The sequence below is a fragment of the Dermacentor andersoni genome, chromosome 2 (genome assembly GCF_023375885.2).
Source record: "Dermacentor andersoni chromosome 2, qqDerAnde1_hic_scaffold, whole genome shotgun sequence".
NCBI classification, from domain to species: Eukaryota; Metazoa; Arthropoda; class Arachnida; order Ixodida; family Ixodidae; genus Dermacentor; species Dermacentor andersoni.
Window position 1 is genome coordinate 138,227,020 of NC_092815.1, and position 11,969 is coordinate 138,238,988.

The window sequence follows — 11,969 nt, forward strand, 5'->3', positions numbered from 1 at the left end:
GGTCCGTGGTGTCGCAACACACCAAACGCCTGCTGACGCAGACGCCCCTGCGGGGCGTGTGATTTAGACATGAACGTCATCGCGCTCCACTTTTACTGCGCAGACTGTATGGAAGTGCTGGCTGAGGCAGGAACGTTAGAAGCACGCAAAAAACTGAAAGTGCAGTGCTCTGTGTGCCAGAATGAATACGTGGGTAGCGACCTTGTGCACAGTGGGAGCTTCTTCGTGAGTCTTCCTCTAGAGAAACAGCAGTCGTCACTGTTTTCAAGCAAGACAACCAGTATTGCAGTCATGGACACCTTGGAACGTGCTCCTGGCAGCACTATCCATGACATCACTGACCGCCAGCACTACCATGCAAGAACTGAAGTGGGGATGGCCGAGCATGATCTGACGTTCAACTTAACTCGGATGGAAGCCCTATATTCAAGTCCTCGAAGTACAGTATTTGGCCTGTACAGGTGACCGTCAGTGAGTTGCCTCCATTGCTCATATGGAAGAATGTTGTGATGCTATTACTATGGTATGGGAAGGAGCATTCTAACGTGACTATGTTGCTCCAAGTGTTTATGCATCAGCTTCTCAAGGTGTTTAACGAACGCTTAGACTTGTGGGGAAAGCCTCAAACTCAAAGGCAAGTGCTTTTTCTGAACTATGGTATGAATTTCAGGCGAATGCATTTCTTGGCCAATTAGCAAGGTTATCAACACATTAACATTTTCAGGTGTACTGCATCTGTTGTTGCGCGGATTCTCCAGCAAGGGCTCCAATGCAACATGTCATCCAATTTAGTGGCTACTATGGCTGCAGTTGATGCTGCCACCCAGGAGAATATGTCGATGGTAATACTCGGTGAATGTTAAATCTTAATAATTCATGGAATCTCATGGAATGAACAAAATTGCATACAAAGGAATGGTGTTTTTATAGGATCATGTCTGGCGCCCGTACTAAGTGATATTTATCTAGCTCATCTTGATCGCAATATTCATGGTCACTTAGCCGCGTCCCCTGTCGTCAAAGTGTGCAGGTTTGTGGACGACTACCTGATATTTATTGATTGCACTAATCCCGCTTTTGAGCCTGCTATTTCTGAAGTCTTGGAGATCTTTAGGAACGAGCTGGAGGCTCTAGAACTTGCGCATGAGGTCCCCATTGAAGATTCCTTGCGCTTTCTAGATCTCTGGCTGAGCTGCTAACAAACATGTGTGCTGGTGCTTCGAACCGAGAAGTAAGAAGCCACTCTTGCCCTTTAAATCCGCACACTCAAAGCTCGTTAAACGAGGTATTATAAAGTTATGTCTCGTTAACAGCCTCAATAAATCGTGCCCACACCAGATGCAACGTAGTCTTGCTGCTCAAGTTGATCGCCTTTTTGGGCTGGCTACCCTTTGGCCTTAATTTCAGCCATAGCGGAACAGCTTCTGAGGCGCACAAAACGTGATCAGCCCGATCAATCAGGGAACCAGCTGGCTGAAAGACGCAGGTTTGCAGTGCTACAGTATGTGCATGATGTCTCCCATAGGCTAAAGAAAGTTGCGCAGCGAGCAGGAATCACAGTCGTTTTCTCAGCCCCGGAAAAATTGGCAAGGCTCTGTAAGCGTGTAAACGCGCCTAAATCGCATCAGAGTTGTTGCTCTGTCGGGCACAGAAAACGTTTTGCGACGTGCACTACGAATGTAGTCTACCGAATTCCCCTGTCTTGCGGCAGTAAATATGTTGGACAGACAGGCAGGTGCTTAAACGATCGACTAAAAGAGCACTGTAACAACGTCCACAGCACTGTACAAGGCCACTTGGGCATCCATTGCCGGGACTGCGGCTGCGTGCCCCTCTTTGAAGATACTGAAGTTTTAGCGAGACATAGCTCACAGCTCAGAGAAATTGTGGAAGCCGATTTCATCAGAAAACTTGGTAGTATTTGCGTTAGTGCCCCCTCTCTCGCGCTGACCCCTGGTGAAGTCACGTGTCTAAACAGATAGAAATCGTAATATATTTATTAGTATATTTTTTTATTATTATTTTTATTTTTTCAGGTGACCATGCTCTTAGTTCAGTGACAGAACACCCCATGTGAATGCCTTTCATTTTCTGCGCATGCCCTTTCTTGTATATATACACACGATGTGGCAACGCAATAAAATATTGTTGGAAGTCAGCGCTGTGTATGTCGTCTATCGCAGTCCTTGTCCTTCGCGCTGTACGTTGTACCAACTAGTTCAAGCAACCACCCTAGTTCTTAATTACTTCTTCGAAAAAGTAATCTAGCCCCACCAAAATGGCAAGCTATTGTCCAAAACCTCCATTGTGTTCAGTCAAAGGCAAGGCATTCTAGGTCAGCTACTTGTTCCATGTAGTCACTCATTGGCATAGAGCAAGATATGGCTTGTTATTACTAGTATTTTCTGGAGCATTTGGAAGTACATCTCACTTCATCGAGATATATACAGGAATTTACGCCTGATTGCCATATCTAAAGCATAAAGTTTTAAGCACTAGTTTTTCAATTCAATCAACGCCAGTCAAAATTTCAGGAAATTGAGCCACAAGTTTGCTAATTTATCGCTGCAATGTCTTGCGGTGCTGCAGGCCTTTACCTCAAGGTGCATGCTTTTCAGCTTTCATTCTATGTTCTTTCTACCATGTAATGGAGGTGTACCCACGTGAGCAAAAGTATACGGAACAGGAATCGCACGATAATACAAATTTTATCCTGCCTGTGAATGCAACTTGAAGTTAAAAACTCTTGGTATTACAAATTTTCTAATGCACTTGTGAGCATGCCTCTATGGGCGTTAATTACGAGGATATTCTGTTTTTTCGGCAGCCTTGTGGTCCGTACACTTTTGCTCCTGAGCTTACGTGTGGTTATTTAAACATTGAAGGGGCATAAAGCCTGTCAAATAACAGCCCCATCGAAAGGTCGCAGAAATGCAAGCGTTAACAGGCCAGGATCTATATTATTTCTTTGCATCGCAAGGAAGACTTGTCCGCCTTTCTTGTTATTCGGGACAAGAAGTCCCATCACTGTGCACATGAGTACGTGACGCTCCGCATAATTAACAGGGATTAGCAGGGATTCAAGAAAGCTCTGGAACGATACATCCATAAAGTCATGATATGTCACAGCTTTCCTAAAGAAGCGCATAGAGTGAACGGAACAATTTTTTTCTAGATGGCTTGTCTGCTGATTCATGATACGAACTTGTCTCCTTCATTGTGTGCGCTCAATGTTCTTTCCAGTGGCTTTGGAACTCTCGTTGTTAAAACTGAATTAATTTCATCAAATCATGTATTTTATCCTGTGAAAACTGAATGAATAATACCGTAATCCGTGTTTTGCTCTTATTGTATATTATGATGCTCCATTTTATTGGAATGAGTGAAATTTGTTGAAGTGCACCCTAACAAATGACCTCAACATGTGTGACTGGATATGTATGCCTCACATGTCTTTTGGGTGCATTTTTTCTAGGTACTGTCAAGTATTGCCATTTGTTGGGCGTGTTGGTAAACTGAAAGCATATTTAGCGCCAGCAAACAAGGACGGAAGGGGGACGACACCACAATGCGAGCGTCAAGTGTCAAGTACACCGTTAGCCAGCCGTTTCAAGACCGCACTGACAAAGAAGCTGTCAGGCATTAAGAAAACTGCCCGAAATGGCACTATTGTGCGCGGTTTAAAGGGCCCATCCCCTCTAATCAATCTACCAGGTTTTAGCCCTGTTTGGGAATGGCGCCCTGATTATATGCACTGCATACTTGTAGGAGTTACTCGGCAAATGACCGACCTTTGGTTTTCTGAAGTAGGAGCTGATTTGTACTGCGGTGGGCCGTCAACTATGACAGATTTAAATGAGCGGCTATGCTCAGTGAAGATGCCAGGCTGCATCAATCGTCAGCCAAGATCGTTAATGCTAAGAAAATATTGGAAGGCATCTGAGTGGCAATATTGCCTGCTCTATTACAGCATACGATGCTTAACAGGACTTTTTAGCTCAGTCCATCTGGACCACTAGGCACTACTTGTAGCTGACGTAGTCTAGTTCATGTTCAATTTATTTACGGGCCAAGCAATATGACATAAAATGTTCACCAACTACTCCATGTACCAAATTCTACTCTACTCTTTGGCCCTCTGTGGGCTTATTCATATTTCACCTTTGAAACGAACTCAGGCAAACTACTCAAGCTCGCAACATCCTCTAAACGTGTGGCCCTGCAAATTGCCACTTGCTTTCTTCTTCAGAACAATTTGTCTGCTTTGAAAGCAGTGGCCCGTGAGAAGGTCTTGCAGCTTTGCTTAGAAAAAAACTCCTGGAAGTCGCATTAATGGCATAATCCCTCTGGAAAACCTGAGCAACGTGCTCACACTTTGCTTGAGAAATATATAGAACTGCAGAGCTCTGAAGGTGCAGCTGAACATCAAAGAATACTTCTGAATGGCACGACGATTACCTCAGAGAAGTACTTAAGACACAACCCGGTAAACTGCACTGTAGTTTGCTTATCCAACGGGAGCTACATAAAAGCCCAAAACGTGAATTATTGCCAGAAACCAGACAGGCCGTGAGCAAGTCTATGTTTCGTCTTTTGATTACATTACAGAGCCCATCGCGCCATGCAGTCACTTAAAAGCTGCAAGGAAACCTACACAGCAGATGTTTAAGATCAGCGAGAACGCTCGTCCGCGCATTCACCTTTGTGCTGGAGGCACAGTATTTTTGTGAACTAGTGAATAGTTATGAGTGGTCGTAGTATCTGTGCAACACTGAATGTGCACTTTCACGTCAACATTCCAGAGAATTTCACGCACATTACATTCCAGACATTTTATGCAATAAGCTTCAAGAATAAAATGGTGCAGGAAGGTTCTTTTTTCTTCAGTTACTAATCGTGCTTATCATCTGCATTTCTGATATAATTTTTGTACTCAAAGGGATTTGAGGAACAATTTAGTATTTAGTATATAATCTACATAGTATTACTACTCATTGTCTGCTGTGTTTCCAATGTGATCTTTTTCTGAAGGGGGTGTGGGGCCGTCTTCTAATGCTACATTTGTGTTTAATGTTTGAATGATGTTGCAACGCAAAAGAATGCAGTATTGATGTGGGCTATTCAGTAGTTCAGTTACACTAGATGCCTGGCCACAAGTGCCATGTGTTTAGGCTTCCCAGCAGTTTCGAAAAAAATGCTGGTAGTAAAATTGAATTTCAAAGAAATATTTGGAATTGCGGGAAACGTGAAATGTATACCTCAAATAGAAAAATATCAAAGGAATCATACTGATTCTGTCATGTGGCTTAAAGTGGTCGCCACGGACATTATGCGTATGTACATATATTACAACGTTAACTGCACTTAGGCGATATTATCTGTAGACACGACTTTATCGCTGCAACGGAGAAAATGCTCCGCTGGCTGTTTCAAATTTCTTTTCTTTTTTGGTAACTTGCACATCTGCTCATTACTCAAAAGCTAAGCGGAAGTATATTAAGTGTTTTGAATAATTCTGTTCTATTTCTTATTCGAAATTTTTATATCTAACTGTTCACCTCTAGTCAGCTGACGCTACATTTCATGTCTGAGTAAGTTTCTTTGATGACTATGTTGTATGAAAACTTATTTACATTCTGTGTCTTGGCTTCGCTGTTTGTTTTCATTTGAGATCTTTTTTCTGTTGAAGCATTGAATATTTTTTACAGTAATTGTAGTTGTATGCCACTCTTTATTGGTGCTGTTCTAAAATCTGCTTTTAGAATACGCGATACGGTGCACTATGGGGCTCTGCAAGTAACATTAGCCGTCTAAGGTTATTTCACATGCACCTAAATCTAGAATTTCATCAGAAGCCAGCAAATACTGACACCAAGGACAACATAAGGGAAATTACTTGTGCTTAATAAATGAAATAAAGCAACGATAAATTGTAGGAAATGAAACTAGATGAAAAAACTTGCCGCAGGTGGGGAACGATCCCACAACCTTCGCATTACGAGTGCGATGCTCTACCAATTGAGCAACTGTGGCGCCGTTTCCCCGTCCGTTTTCTTAGGTATTAATGTTCCTAGTAGAAGCCAGTGAGTGTTACCCAGCACCACCACTCACAAACCTTGGCGGCGGATGTGGAACATCTTTTTTGCCGCAGGCGTCACGAGAACGTTATCTTTTTGGGTGAAGGCAATCGGTCAATGAACCGACACATGCTACCTGAATGCATCAATTTTTTCGTGTTCGAGACCCTTGTTATGTAATAAACAAGAAAGGAGGTTTAACCGAGAGGCCCAATTTTTGTTAGTCACATCATAAGGAGCCAACAAACACTGACACCAAGAACAACAAGAGGAAATTACTTCTGCTTAATAAATGAAATAACGAAACGATAAATTAATGGAAATGAAAGTGGCTCAAAAAAGAACTTGCCGTAGGATGTGGGATCTGTAGAAGGGTCCTACATCCTTCGCATTGCGCGTGCGATCCATTTTCGCATTTCGGCTCCTTCGAAATCCAACCACCGCAACCATGGTTGAACCTGCTAACTTTCACTCAGCAACCCAACGCCTTAGCCTCTGACCCATTGTGGCACGTGCATACAACATTCCTGTGGCAGCCGAACATTTACAAAAGTGTTTAAAAGTGATTAGTTTTTGTTTCATGGGCACATATTGAACAATAAAGCCCATTTGCTGTCATTACCTGCACGCTTCTGACATTAGGTCCCAACACTCCCTATATGAACACATAAGCGAAATTCTGTGCCGAATTCTGCTACATACTGGGTGTTTCAAGGAAATATTGAGGGAGGCGTTCTTATTCGTAAATTTATCATCGTTCCGGTTGTCGGAGATGGATTCTACATATCATTTATCTAATTACCAGCAAGAAGCCAATTACTTCAGTTATTTTTGTATGGCATCTTACAAAGCGTACTTATTTGATTGAAATCGAATCATCATGATCATAATAGGTTACATCAACTTTGACATATTCAAAATGTGGAGACTGCATTTCCAGGCTGCCAAATATTTTTACAGCTACGTTTCTTCAGGCAACATGCCATAATGATGCATAAACAATAATGTATTTCGCCACTAAATTCAGACGCCCATTTCTTGAAGTTGCTCTCAAGGGAATGCTCTGGACCCTGCCTAGCTTCAATTCCACTATTGCAACCTTCCATAATAATTTGAATTAAAAGCTAATTACAGCCTGTTGCTATAATTAGCCAGTTTATTAGGTATATTGTAAGGAAGATAACGAACGTGCGCACTGGGTCAGCAGCATCGGCAGCATCAAGCGCGCAGCAGAAGCTCGAGCTCGGGAACTGCTCGGTGCATCGTAGAACCGGCGGTCGCTACGAACCCTAATAAATCTCGTTTACAATATTAAGATACAGATGTTACATCAGCCATCTGGAATATAGTGTCACTGGAGAAATCGACCCAATAATTAATTCACATTCGATATAGCACATTGTCGCTACATTTAGTTAAGCTCTGCTGAAATGCCTAGTGTTCACGTTACCTTTATTAAAATGCATTGGTTTGGTCAATGTTCTCACTGAAGATGGTCTAGACTCAGCTATGTGAGCTGTCTCAAACTGAAATTTTGTAGTTGGACATGAAGGCTCCCACTATACAGCATTTTATGCAGCTGGAAATGGCAAGTTCCGGCTGGTGTAAGCACTTTTCAGCGTGAACTGGAAAAGCTGCTAGCTGGAAATAGCTGCTCCCAGCTGTCACAGGTACTTAGCTTCAGCTGGAAATGTTGGCCGCTGGAATTTTCATCATTCTGTTGAAAGAAATGCAGCTCCAACTGGAACATGCTATTTCCAGCAGAACAGTCTTAAACTTACAGCTGGAATCTATGCCTACATTATCATGCGTGGTGTTAAGTGAGCGGTCAAGAGAAATAGAGACAGCGTTGTCCCCAATAGCCACCAGCTCAGACAGCCTGCTGTGCTGTTTTATCGCACAGCTCAAGCGGCAATTCACCACTAACCATCTTCGATGCCTTGTAACCTTGCTCTGTTTCAGTGAGAGATTTTGACACGAGAAATGGCGAGATTGTTCATACAGCCTTGTCTCGATTTTCACAATGCACAAGGTAAAACTTCGGGAACGTTTCTTTAGGGTGGGCGAAAAAGTAGAGTGCTGCATCGGTGCGTCCGTTTTTCTGAAGGAGACGAACTGGAAGTGGAGGATAGCTTGATGCCACAGTATGTACACTCTAAAAAAAGTTTGCACCCTTTGGGGTGTATATCTGCCACACAACAATAATCGTCATCTGCCTTGATGTGTTTCCTTTCTTTAACGCTGCGAGCCTGGTCCTTTCCAGTAACAAACGGCAACGGCAGCATGACATAGCATTCCCGACAGGAAAGTAGCGGGCGCGGCGCTTTCAAGAGAGGAAACGCAACAAGGCAGATGACGATTATTGTTGTGTGGCAGATATACACCCGAAAGAGTGCAAACTTTTTTTTTTAGAGTGTAGCATTACGGCATAGCAGTGATGCCTACCACCCACAACCGAGCCCACCAAGGACACGTGACGACATAAGGGCAAGTTGCGTGCAGGTCAGCAGTACATCCTTGCTATAACCAAATATGCTGTAATCTAGGTGAATCTCGCAAACAAGGTTAACCCTTGCCGCCCGGAAATTCGGACACGCACGGCTACACGCGGAAGGGTCCAAACCTTGTGTGCTCGGGTACGTGGTGTCGCAACACGCCAAACGCCTGCTGACAAACTGCAGGACAAATATAACTGGAACCTTGCATTCTTTCTGGCCACTTATACAGTAGTAGAAGCTACAGCAAATACCTTATGTCAGAAATAAACCAATAACTACTCTCCTTTTCAACATGTGAATGGCAATCGACACATTTTTTCAAGTACTGTAGTTACCTTGATAGTCTTAGCTGATATTACCAGGCAAATGAAGCTTAAGTTAGTGCCTCATTCTGTGTGTACTTCATGTTTTCTTAAGCAAAGCTAAAGACGTTTCTTAAATTGACATTTTCAACAGATGGTTTCACAAAAAGCATGGGCAAGGCTTGTGATACTAGCAGTTTGGTGATGCAAGGAACTAAACAGTTGTGGTTGTTTAGAGGTAATATGCACGAGAGTTGCGGCAGTGTGAATAAAAGCATGTGAACATTCACCTTTTATTCACTTCTGGTCATTGTAGCGAAAAACAGAATTTATCCCGTCTCTAACATGCTTAGCATTGGAACATCATAGCAGAACCCCCGTGATAGTCGCAACTACAAATTATTGGTTAGCCTAACTTTGTAAAAATTTCCTTATTTTAAATGCAGTTTCCATTACTTCATTTGTTTCCAGCCTTGATGTCTTTTTTCTTATTCTGGAGAAGAGTGTCATCTCTCTATCAGCCATTCAGTAGGAACCAAAGCGTGTGACATGCTGCTGCCTCTTGCAGGCAGGGTGTCTACCAAACGGGAAAACCGGGAATTCTCAGGGATATTGAGTAGTCTGGAAAAACTGAGGGAATTTGTTCTATCAGGGAAAATTTGCTGTAATTTTATTCAAAAGGGCCAAAGTCGCGGTAATGCTGGCTCGAGTAACAAACAAGAATCGTACCGAGTCGTCTTTGACACCCTTTCGTCGGCTGGAGGAGTTGCCAGTGTACAGTCAACGACCGACTTCCGTATGCCCAATAATTCGGACGGCTTCGCGGCATCACCACGTACTCCATAGAGTCAATGTATCAGAATGTCTGAAATTTCGGACGCAAGAGCCCTTCGCTGTCCGATTTTCCGGAATTTGTACCGGGACCGCAGCTCGGAAACGGCATTAATCAAAGCCACCATCGCTGCCGTTTGATTACCTCGCCGCCTCGAACCGGCGCTTTTGCCCGCAGATCCACTGGCAGCCGTAGCCACCACTGCGGCAACGCTAGGCCTAGCCGTTTCGATGTTCGCTATTTTCTTGCCGTTGAGTGCCCTGTTTTTCGTTGAAAGAATTCGCTGCTGACAGCAATGGCACTCACTCGGCCTTAGTGGTCCTCGCGACTGGCTTAGAAGCTCGGAAAGCACAATGCGTTGCATAATACCGGTTCCTGAAAGTCAGCTTCAGTGTACAGAATTGTTACTTGCTGAAGCATACGCAAAAGTATTGCGGTAAATCATAAGCGTGGGAAGGGGCTAAATTGCTACGGGACATAGTATGTATATCTTAATTATACACGCACGCACCGTGTATCTCCTGTCACAGTACGAGCGCCGATATGCCTAATACGTGTACCGACAGGCCTTCAGAGCGTTTTCGAATGTGCCTGTGGCGGTTTGGGCCCTCAAGAGCAATAAAAGACATGCGTTCATTTTTTACAACTAGCCGATTTTTCGGACGTTTTCCCGGCCCCTAGAGAGTTCGAAAAATCGGACGTTGACTGTGTAACTGACGAAAAAGATGCTTCGAATGGTCCGTGGGGCGAACGAGCGGCGAAAGGAGGACGAGAACGCAAAGGACCTACGCATGAAGGAATGAACGGGAAAGGAATCGTGCTGCCGCCGTTTTGAAGGAGTTTGAGCTCAAAAAGCAAAGTGTTGGCTGATTCCGAGATGCAGGTATCCATCATCCAAACCAAAATAAACTCTTTAAAGCAGTGAAACACAACAATTAGGCTTCGTGTGCGGGCTGAGAGTATGTCAGGACAGTTCAGATTAAGTTACGAGCTGTTGAGACAGAATCTCAATTGTGACAAAGCTTGGGCCTCGTACCAATGAGTTTGCTATCAGCTGATAGAAACAGCTCGTATTCGAAAATATGTGATTCTATATGCATCTGCATTTTATTCGTATTTGAGAATGTCCGACTCGATTTGCAATTTTTTTCGAAGATATCTCATTTGCTGTGCGTTTAATTAACCCCTCCCTTCTATTCTCTTCTTGAATAACATAAACACTACTCCTTGGTATTGAAACTGGATTAAGTCGCTTTCTTTAATTTTCTTTTGAGATTCTTGCTAGAAAGTGACAGCATCGAGCGATAAGGTTTTAGCCCGTCTTGACATAAAACATAGTTCTGCGTCACTTAGGGAATCTTGCTAAGGCACTCAGGGAATTTGGCAGTCAACTTAGTAGACACCCTGTGCAGGCAAGATGGTGTGCTTGTAGCATAGATTATTGCCGTTGTGTTGTTGAACAGTTAACACTTTCAGGGTCAATGACGTAAATATACGGCGCCGTGAACAAGTTCAAAATGGTTGACGCCGTATATTTACGGCTCCTTTTGTACATTTCAAAAGCGCGCCAATTTCCTAACTTGTTTTCTGTCATGTGCTGCCACTATGTGGGAATACAGGGAATGTTTTTCGCGCGCCCCCCTCTCTGGGATTTAGTTACATGGTTTGTTTCATAGCTAGTTTGCTCCCGCGCGTCTATATACTACCGCTTCCGCATGGCGCGCGCGCGGGCGGGCGGCGGTTTGGGTTTTGTTTCGCAGGCGGTTTCAGCTTCTTGCGCTTGCAAAACTGATGGCTATCTCGTTACTAATGGCTCAAAGGGCGGCCGCTTGTTTCTTGCTCGTTAAGTGCTCACAGGGGTGCGCATAGGAAGGATGCCGCGTGTATGCTTTCCGTTGCTTTTTTTTAGACTCACGAAAACTAGTTGCCTCTGTTTGGCAATAAGATGATTAGCGGAAGTTTGTCACGTTTTGCTTTTTTTGAAGGGCACACAACTACACAGTTTGCTTGAGTGAGTGCGCCTACGCAGTTCGATTATGCTATGCATGTGTAAGAGCAGGAACATTTGAGTCTTGCGAAATATTCTCGTGTGCGCATTTTCAAAGCCTTGAACAATGTGTATAACAATGCACCAAATTTTTTTTTATTCTTATAAGTTTGTTTTCCTTTTTATTGTGTTATTCATGAATGAAAAGTACATATATACCAACGCAACATATTTTTTCTCATTTTACGGTCACCCTAGAAAAATTGAAGTAAT

The 11,969-nt window shown here is 43.4% G+C and overlaps 1 non-coding gene across 1 annotated transcript; it reads right to left on the reverse strand.

Annotated features, from left to right (window-relative positions):
• Positions 1–5,960: 5,960 nt before the first annotated feature.
• Positions 5,961–6,033, reverse strand: TRNAT-CGU (transfer RNA threonine (anticodon CGU)). Its single transcript has one exon. It is a non-coding gene; the product is annotated as a tRNA-Thr (tRNA).
• Positions 6,034–11,969: the final 5,936 nt, after the last annotated feature.